Source organism: Miscanthus floridulus, chromosome 16 (genome assembly GCF_019320115.1).
Source record: "Miscanthus floridulus cultivar M001 chromosome 16, ASM1932011v1, whole genome shotgun sequence".
In the NCBI taxonomy this organism is placed as follows: Eukaryota; Viridiplantae; Streptophyta; class Magnoliopsida; order Poales; family Poaceae; genus Miscanthus; species Miscanthus floridulus.
This window is the reverse complement of record NC_089595.1, coordinates 67,804,751-67,811,803: the sequence shown is the minus strand read 5'-3', so window position 1 is coordinate 67,811,803 and position 7,053 is coordinate 67,804,751. Positions and strand designations below refer to the sequence as shown.

General features: G+C 43.3%; 1 long non-coding RNA gene and 1 other non-coding gene across 2 annotated transcripts; one reads left to right on the top strand and one right to left on the bottom strand.

Annotated features, from left to right (window-relative positions):
* On the bottom strand, window positions 1-3,434 carry LOC136514226 (uncharacterized). The gene is made up of 3 exons (XR_010773578.1): window positions 1,230-3,434; window positions 793-907; window positions 1-713 (listed from the first exon to the last, which is right to left on the bottom strand). It is a non-coding gene; the product is annotated as an uncharacterized lncRNA (long non-coding RNA).
* A 2,598-nt stretch (window positions 3,435-6,032) lies between these two features.
* On the top strand, window positions 6,033-6,106 carry TRNAN-GUU (transfer RNA asparagine (anticodon GUU)). Its single transcript has one exon. It is a non-coding gene; the product is annotated as a tRNA-Asn (tRNA).
* The last annotated feature ends 947 nt before the right edge of the window (window positions 6,107-7,053 follow it).

The window sequence follows — 7,053 nt, the reverse complement described above, 5'->3', positions numbered from 1 at the left end:
ACCTCTTCTCTTCCCTTCCTGCTGTGTGAAACCGATCACCCAAACCCTACTGTAAGCTAGCTATTATATTCGGATCTGATCTAATTACAAGCGTAGACATGTATTATGCCTGTTAACTTCATCATTTTTTGGCAAAAAATTATCGGGAGTACATCTATACTGGGTCCGCCCCTGCCTTCAAAGATACATAAGCATTAGTGTGGACTTTGTAAAACAGAATACGTGAAAATCACTTTGAAGTTGAGCATAGCTTTTACTCGTCCTCTATGTCGGCCCAACGAACGTCAATTTCACCTATGTATCTGAAAGCAAAATTGGGTTCCTAATTCAGGTAACTCAGTAACTGTAATGACCCATGGACGGAGTAAACGCCACCGACATGCGGATTACATAAGAGATCGCGAGATGGATAGGAGGAATGAGGAAAGGTTCCTCAGTTCCGTGTTTAACTTTTTCAGTCTGAAATTTGCTTAGCTTTAGCTGATACAAGTTGTGGCTATAAAGCCCACATGTTACACTGCCCTCTGGCCCCATACACGCTAGCTCTCAACTCGCTGTAATCTGTAGCTTCGCGTCTCGTCCAATGCTTGTGCAGCTGCGTCTAAAGCAGGCCATTCAGTTTCGTCAGGCCAGAGTGACAGCATAATTGGCACCTCCCCCGCCTGCAGATGTTGCTTGTCCCCAAGCAACTGAAGTTGGAAAACGCTTGCATACTGTAGAAATCTTCCCAGGTTGCTGCATCAGGTGGAAAATGATTCCATTTCACAAGAACTTGTGGAACAGCAGTGTTACCTTTACCAAATGCCGATCAAGGACAGTCTCTGGTTGCTGATAAACGCTGCTCAAATCGACTGACTTGAACAAGTCAGGAAAGAGCTGGAGTGTAATCTGGAACAACCTGTTTGTGCTGGAACACATGAAAGACATTGTGCCCTTGAGCTTCGGGAGAAAAAACAAGACGATATGCTATTGACCAGGGACGTAGACAGTAGGGGGACTAGGGGGATCCATGCCCCCCTCATACTTCATCTAAACCCTTATGTATATATTTATTTGCAAGCTAAATTAGTCGACGATTAGTATTTGGTCCCTTCTATTTAGAAGCTGATTACTAGCTGGCCCCCCCTTTGTACATTCTCTAGCTCTGTCCCTACTACGGATCCGTTCTTCTCCAATATAGTATAAGGGCCAAATAATTTGAGAGAGAACTTGGGACAGGGTTGATTCACCTCAGAAGCTTGGGGTATATGGTTGGAGTTTGAACGCATCTTGTCCCCTACCTGAAAACTCCTTTACACTCCGTGCTTGTCAGCCTTGACTTTCATATGGTTTTGAGCTGTTGCTAGATGCTGCTTGAGTAATTGAGTGTAGGCTGCTCTTGTCTGCAACACATCAGTGACTGAAGGGCCAAGTCAGGAGGTAGTTCAGGTAGAGTTCCATAAGAGGTTAATAACTATACTATGCTTAAAAGGGAGAGCAACCAAGAGAAGTGTGATATGACAAGTTTGTAGCAAAACTCAGCCAACGAAAGCCACTGCCTCCATTTCTAGGAGGGTCAGGAACAACACACTTCAAAGACATGAACTTTATTCTTGGTTCTTGAATATACCGCCCAAGGAACATAAGTGAATATATTCCAAGTACAAATCTAAAATAGAATAGGCTAGGAAGATGCTTACATGGATATAATGGTGCGTGAGTCACATAGCCCTGTTCCGAGAGGACCAAATACTTCCACCTCACATTTAAAATTAGGAACTAATAAACAGCTCACAATTATCAAGAGTGACCATATACGTTTAGTAGTAGCATCAGATGTAGCTTGCATGTCAGCCACCCACGAATACTGTTATTTCGCTGATGGTGAGATAAAATTTCAGCATTTAAGAATTTATGCAGCAAAGAGAAAATATTATTTATTTTTATGTGGAAGGGTAAAAACCCTCCCTTAAGTTTAAAAGCGTGCTAATCTAATACAAGATACAGCTGGGTGAGGTAAACACACTGTTGGTATCACAAACATAGTCGTTGCTTTGTGGTTGAAAGGGACAGCTCAACAATATTTCAGTGCCTATTTGGTGGTTGTACATAGAACCTTATATCAAGATTCAAGAAGACATGATTTTTTTTTAACTAATAAGACATGATTTGAACCCTTTCTAAACTGTCAAATGGCTGCAGATAATATGACAAGAGGAACTAACCTTAAAGCTATCACCTCTCAATATATGTTTATATGCAAATGATTTATCAACATCCATGTATTCTGTTAGCATATGACTGTTAGACCATCCTCATCAATTTGCTTGCTGAAACCCCAGAGCCTAGACAAACTTGAAGCTTACAATCCAGATCTAAAAACATATATGCTCTATAAAATAAGTTTTGTTACATGACAAAGCAACTAGATAATCTAAGATATCGACAAATTTGCAATTGCAAACCTCGTTAGTGTTGCTCAAACCAGAACTCCTTGCAGCGAACCTACTGGCACCTGTTCTAACATACATTAGCACCACACTTCGTCAGTCGTCACTGCACCAAGATTGCATTAAAAGAAAGAACTGAAACACCAAAATAACTAATCCCATGAGCAAAGGCGAAACTTCTCTATAATATCATTTGCCTTCAGAAAAAATGAAGTTGATTGCTCCTTCATTTGATCATGATATAGTATTTTCCTCCCCCTCCCCATTTTGTGGGAGATCCACCTAAGAGTTATCTGGAGCATATAAGAGCTATTCAACTGCGAGGAACAGATTATTTTGAGAAATGTGGCCATTGAAAGGAATGGACAACTACAGTCTTAATCAAATTTTAGGGTTAACCAACTATATTCAGAGAAAGGCCGATCAGGGTACCTCCTTTGTCAATTAAATAAGTTCTGCGTGAGTAGAGTAATTAGAGAGGGCACAAACAAACCAACAATTGCACTATTTTTCTGCAATTAACTGCTAGTCTGCTAAAAATGCATGTGCAGAAAGAAAATTAATCTCTGAGGTAAATTTGATACTATGAATCTGCTGCATGCAAATTCCTAAATACCAACGAACAATGCTGAAGAACAAAAACAATTTCAGATCACCACTAAACCAACTCCAAGAATTCATTTACAGAACATTTGGCATTTTCATCACAGCTAAGGAACCCCTATGTTGGAAAAAAGGGCCTTGAGTCCACTCGAGCTTCTTACATTCTTTTTCAGGCATCTCCTTTTACCACAGGAAGGTTTCAAGACACGCTGCTGCCTTCTGATGCCGGAGGAAGCAGTCAACTAAGATGGGAAAACTCCTCAAATTGACAGCCTTTTGCTGCCACTAATCCCTGGCTGGACACGGTCACCATGCAGCCCAAATTGAGGACAGCCTTTTGCTGCCACTAATCCTCTGGCTGGACGCGGTCACCATGCAGCGCTGGACCTGGCCCCACATGACATCTCTCCCCCCCTCGACGAGCAGCTCGTCCTCGAGCTGGAAGGCAGGATGACGCTCAATGAAGATGTCGACGTCTTCCTGCCTTCCGGCTCGAGGACGAGCTGCTCATCGAGGGGGGGGGGGGGGGGGATGTCATGTGGGGCCACCAGGTTGTCAAGGGCATCGGGTGAGTAGCTGACCCTCGACTATGTAGCTTGTAGTCTCGGTTGATAACGGCGTGGGGTTGTTCCCCTGAACCCCCAATGGTGAAGGGGGTGAGATTGAGAGAGAAAGAGGGAGATTGGGAAATAACTGTTGTTGCTTAGTTAAATGTTCCGAATACCAGAGATAAATAGGCGCTCAGCCTCCTAGATGCGGTCACCATGCAGCCTTTTGCTGCCACTAATCCCCCGGCTCAACGCGGTCATCATGCAGCGCTGGACCTTTTCGTGCTACTCAACCCCTTTGCTGGATGCGGTCACCAGCGCTGGAGTGGTCAGCATGCAACGCTGGACATGGTCACCATGCTCACCATGCGCCGAGTGGTCACCATACAGCACTGGACACGCTCACCATGCGCCTACGGCGCTCCCTGCGCACGTCGCACGTTGAGCGCTGTCGCGTGTCCCTGGTGCAGCCCCGACGAGTGTACTGGTGGCCCCACATGACATCCCTTCCCCCTTGACGAGCAGCTCGTCCTCGAGCTGGAAGGCAGGATGACGCTCGATGAAGATGTCACTTTCTCCAAGACGAGCTGCTCATCGAGGGGGGGAGAGATGTCATGCGGGGCCACCAGGTTGTCAAGGGCGTCGGGATTCAGAGTAGCTGGCCCTCGACTACGTAGCTCGTAGTCTCGGTTGGTAACGGCGTGGGGTTGTTCCCCTGAACGCCCAATGGTGAAGGGGGTGAGATTGAGAGAGAAAGAGGGAGATTGGGAAATAACTGTCGTTGCTTAGTTCTCAAATGTTCCGAATTCCAGAGATAAATAGGCGCTCAGCCTCCTGGTCAAGTAAGATGGAAAGACTCATCAAATTGAGGACAGCCTTCTGCTGCCACTAATCCCCCGGCTGGACGCAGTCACCATGCAGCCCAAATTGAGGACAGCCTTTTGCTGCCACTAATCCCCTAGTCAAGTAAGATGGAAAGACTCCTCAAATTGAGGACAGCCTTTTGCTGCCACTAATCCCCTGGCTGGACGCAGTCACCATGCAGCCCAAATTGAGGACAGCCTTTTGCTGCCACTAATCCCCGGCTGGACGCGGTCACCATGCAACGCTGGACCTTTTCCTGCCACTCAACCCCCTTGCTGGACGCGGTCACCATGCGCCTATGGCGCTCCCTGCGCACGTCGCGCGTCCCTGGTGCGGCCCCGGCAAGTGTACTGGTGGCCCCACATGACAGAGATCCTAATCCCTCATCATGAAATTAGGGAAACAAACAAATTCCTCAGGGAGTCCATTGGTAGTTTGATCTGAAGCCAGTGAACACAGACGTTGTTTAGAACCAGAACTCCTAAGTTACAACTTTATTGGCTCTAGTGGACTTTCCTAAGAAGTACTAACCTCTGATCGCTGTGGCTAAGAGTAATCAATTGTTCTCTAATCAGCTTATCTGCTTTCCAGAATACAGTGACGATTTGGAAATTGTCATAAGGTCGGATAGATAAATCAACAGCCAAAATTCAGTTTATTCAGTAGCTACATTAGGGAACTCCTCTCGTTTCTGAAAAAGATATACTGTTATGTTACACTATGAATGAGAAACTGTGTCATTATTTTGTGCTTGTTCATCAGAGTTGGGTAATCTTCTTCTTCTTCCGAGTTATACAGATTAGCTTGATGTCTTTCCTGAGACTGTTGCCTCAAAGAGTACCCCAACTTATCAGGTATATTTTAACTTCGAGTTTTCACTAACCCTACGCAATATGATAGATACTTCATTTCTGTGTGTCCATAATTTCATTGAAAATGAAATGGGGTTATGTTTTCATTTTCTTGCTTGATGCTCTCTCAGGCAGGTGGAGCAAGATGTTGAGACTGTAATCCACGTTCTCCAGCCAGGTCCAATAGGAATTGTGGAGCACAAATTCACAGATGCAGAGATCTTGGAGGCCAGGGCCACAGTGAAAAGAGCAGTGGATAATTGGCGAACAAATTGGACCCTTGAGAGAAATCTTGGCAGCACGACTTTTGATAAATGGCAATAATATACTCCTCGTGCCTTCTAGCAACAGTACTTGAAAAAATAGGGTGCCATGGCTGGGTGCAGCTGTTGCCATTTTTTTGTTGGATTTGAGCACGATCTGCTTATCGGGAGTTATGTAAACTGTTCTAAATGATCAGTCTGTTTCTCTTTATTTCATGGCTTGAAAGGTTCGTATTTAGAGAATTCAGTAATTTGACTCTGATAGATTGCTTGTTTGGAAAAGTTTTTTTTTCATCGTACTGCTATACGTGACATTTTCTTTTTGTTCATTGCATTGTCGGCAGCCGCCTCTCCACTTATATGTCTTAGTTGCTACTTTTGGATCATAAAATATTCAATAGAGTAGTCTTTGTCTGCTTGGTGTTTGGAGTAGATAAAATGTTATAAAAACTTTAAAGACTGCTGGCACCAACTGCTGGAGTAGCTCAGTTGGTTAGAGCGTGTGGCTGTTAACCACAAGGTCGGAGGTTCAAGCCCTCCCTTTAGCGTACTTTTTTTTTTCTGTTTTTCTATTTCTTGATACCCTCCTTACATTTTTTTTTGCTGTTTTTCTATTCTTGGATTCCCCCTTTACATTTTTTTCATGTTCTGGATTCCCTCCTTTCTCTTTATTTATTTTATAATTTTTGCTGTTTTTCTATTTCTTGGATTCCCTCCTTACATTTTTTTTCATCTTCTGGATTCCCTCCTTTGTTGTTGTTGTTGTTGTTGTTGTTCTGGATTCCCTCCTTTCTCTTTATTTATATTAATAAATTATTTTTCTATTTCCTAGATTCCCTCCTTTCTCTTTATTTATTTTTATAAATTATTTTCTTTTTCCTCTCTCTTTATTTATTTTTATAAATTATTTTCCTTTTTTCTATTTCCTGGATTCACTCCTTTCTCTTTATTTATTCTATTTCCTGGATTCCCTCCCTTCTCTATATTTTTCCTATCTTTATTTATTTTTATAAATTATTTGCCCACGCCTATAGCGACGCATGTGGCTTGTGGTTAGACGAATATATTAAGAAAATTTTAAATCTAATTATGTAGAAAAATTTTATAATCTTTATCACCTATATCATATAAATCTAGTTTATAGAAATCTAACAAAATTGGTTTTACTTTTTTATTACTTTTGTGATTTATCTCTACACCTAAAAATAAGAAAGGGAAGAAAGATTGTAAATGAACTTTGTACTAAAATTTTCGATGGCCAATAAAAAATTTCATCTGTTCCTATCGAGCGCCTCCCTAAACCTCTGGTCCGCGTAATCCAATATAGCCTCTGTCGCACGTTTCCGCAAAGATTTGAGCCAGGCACCTTGAGGTTGGCCGTTGGCCCCACAGATGCAGAGCTGGGCAACGTGGAGGTGGGCGAGCGCGTATGCATCCCTGCAGACGGTGTCGACCTCGCTCTAGGGACCGAGTGGAGCTGCTCCCACGCCATCTT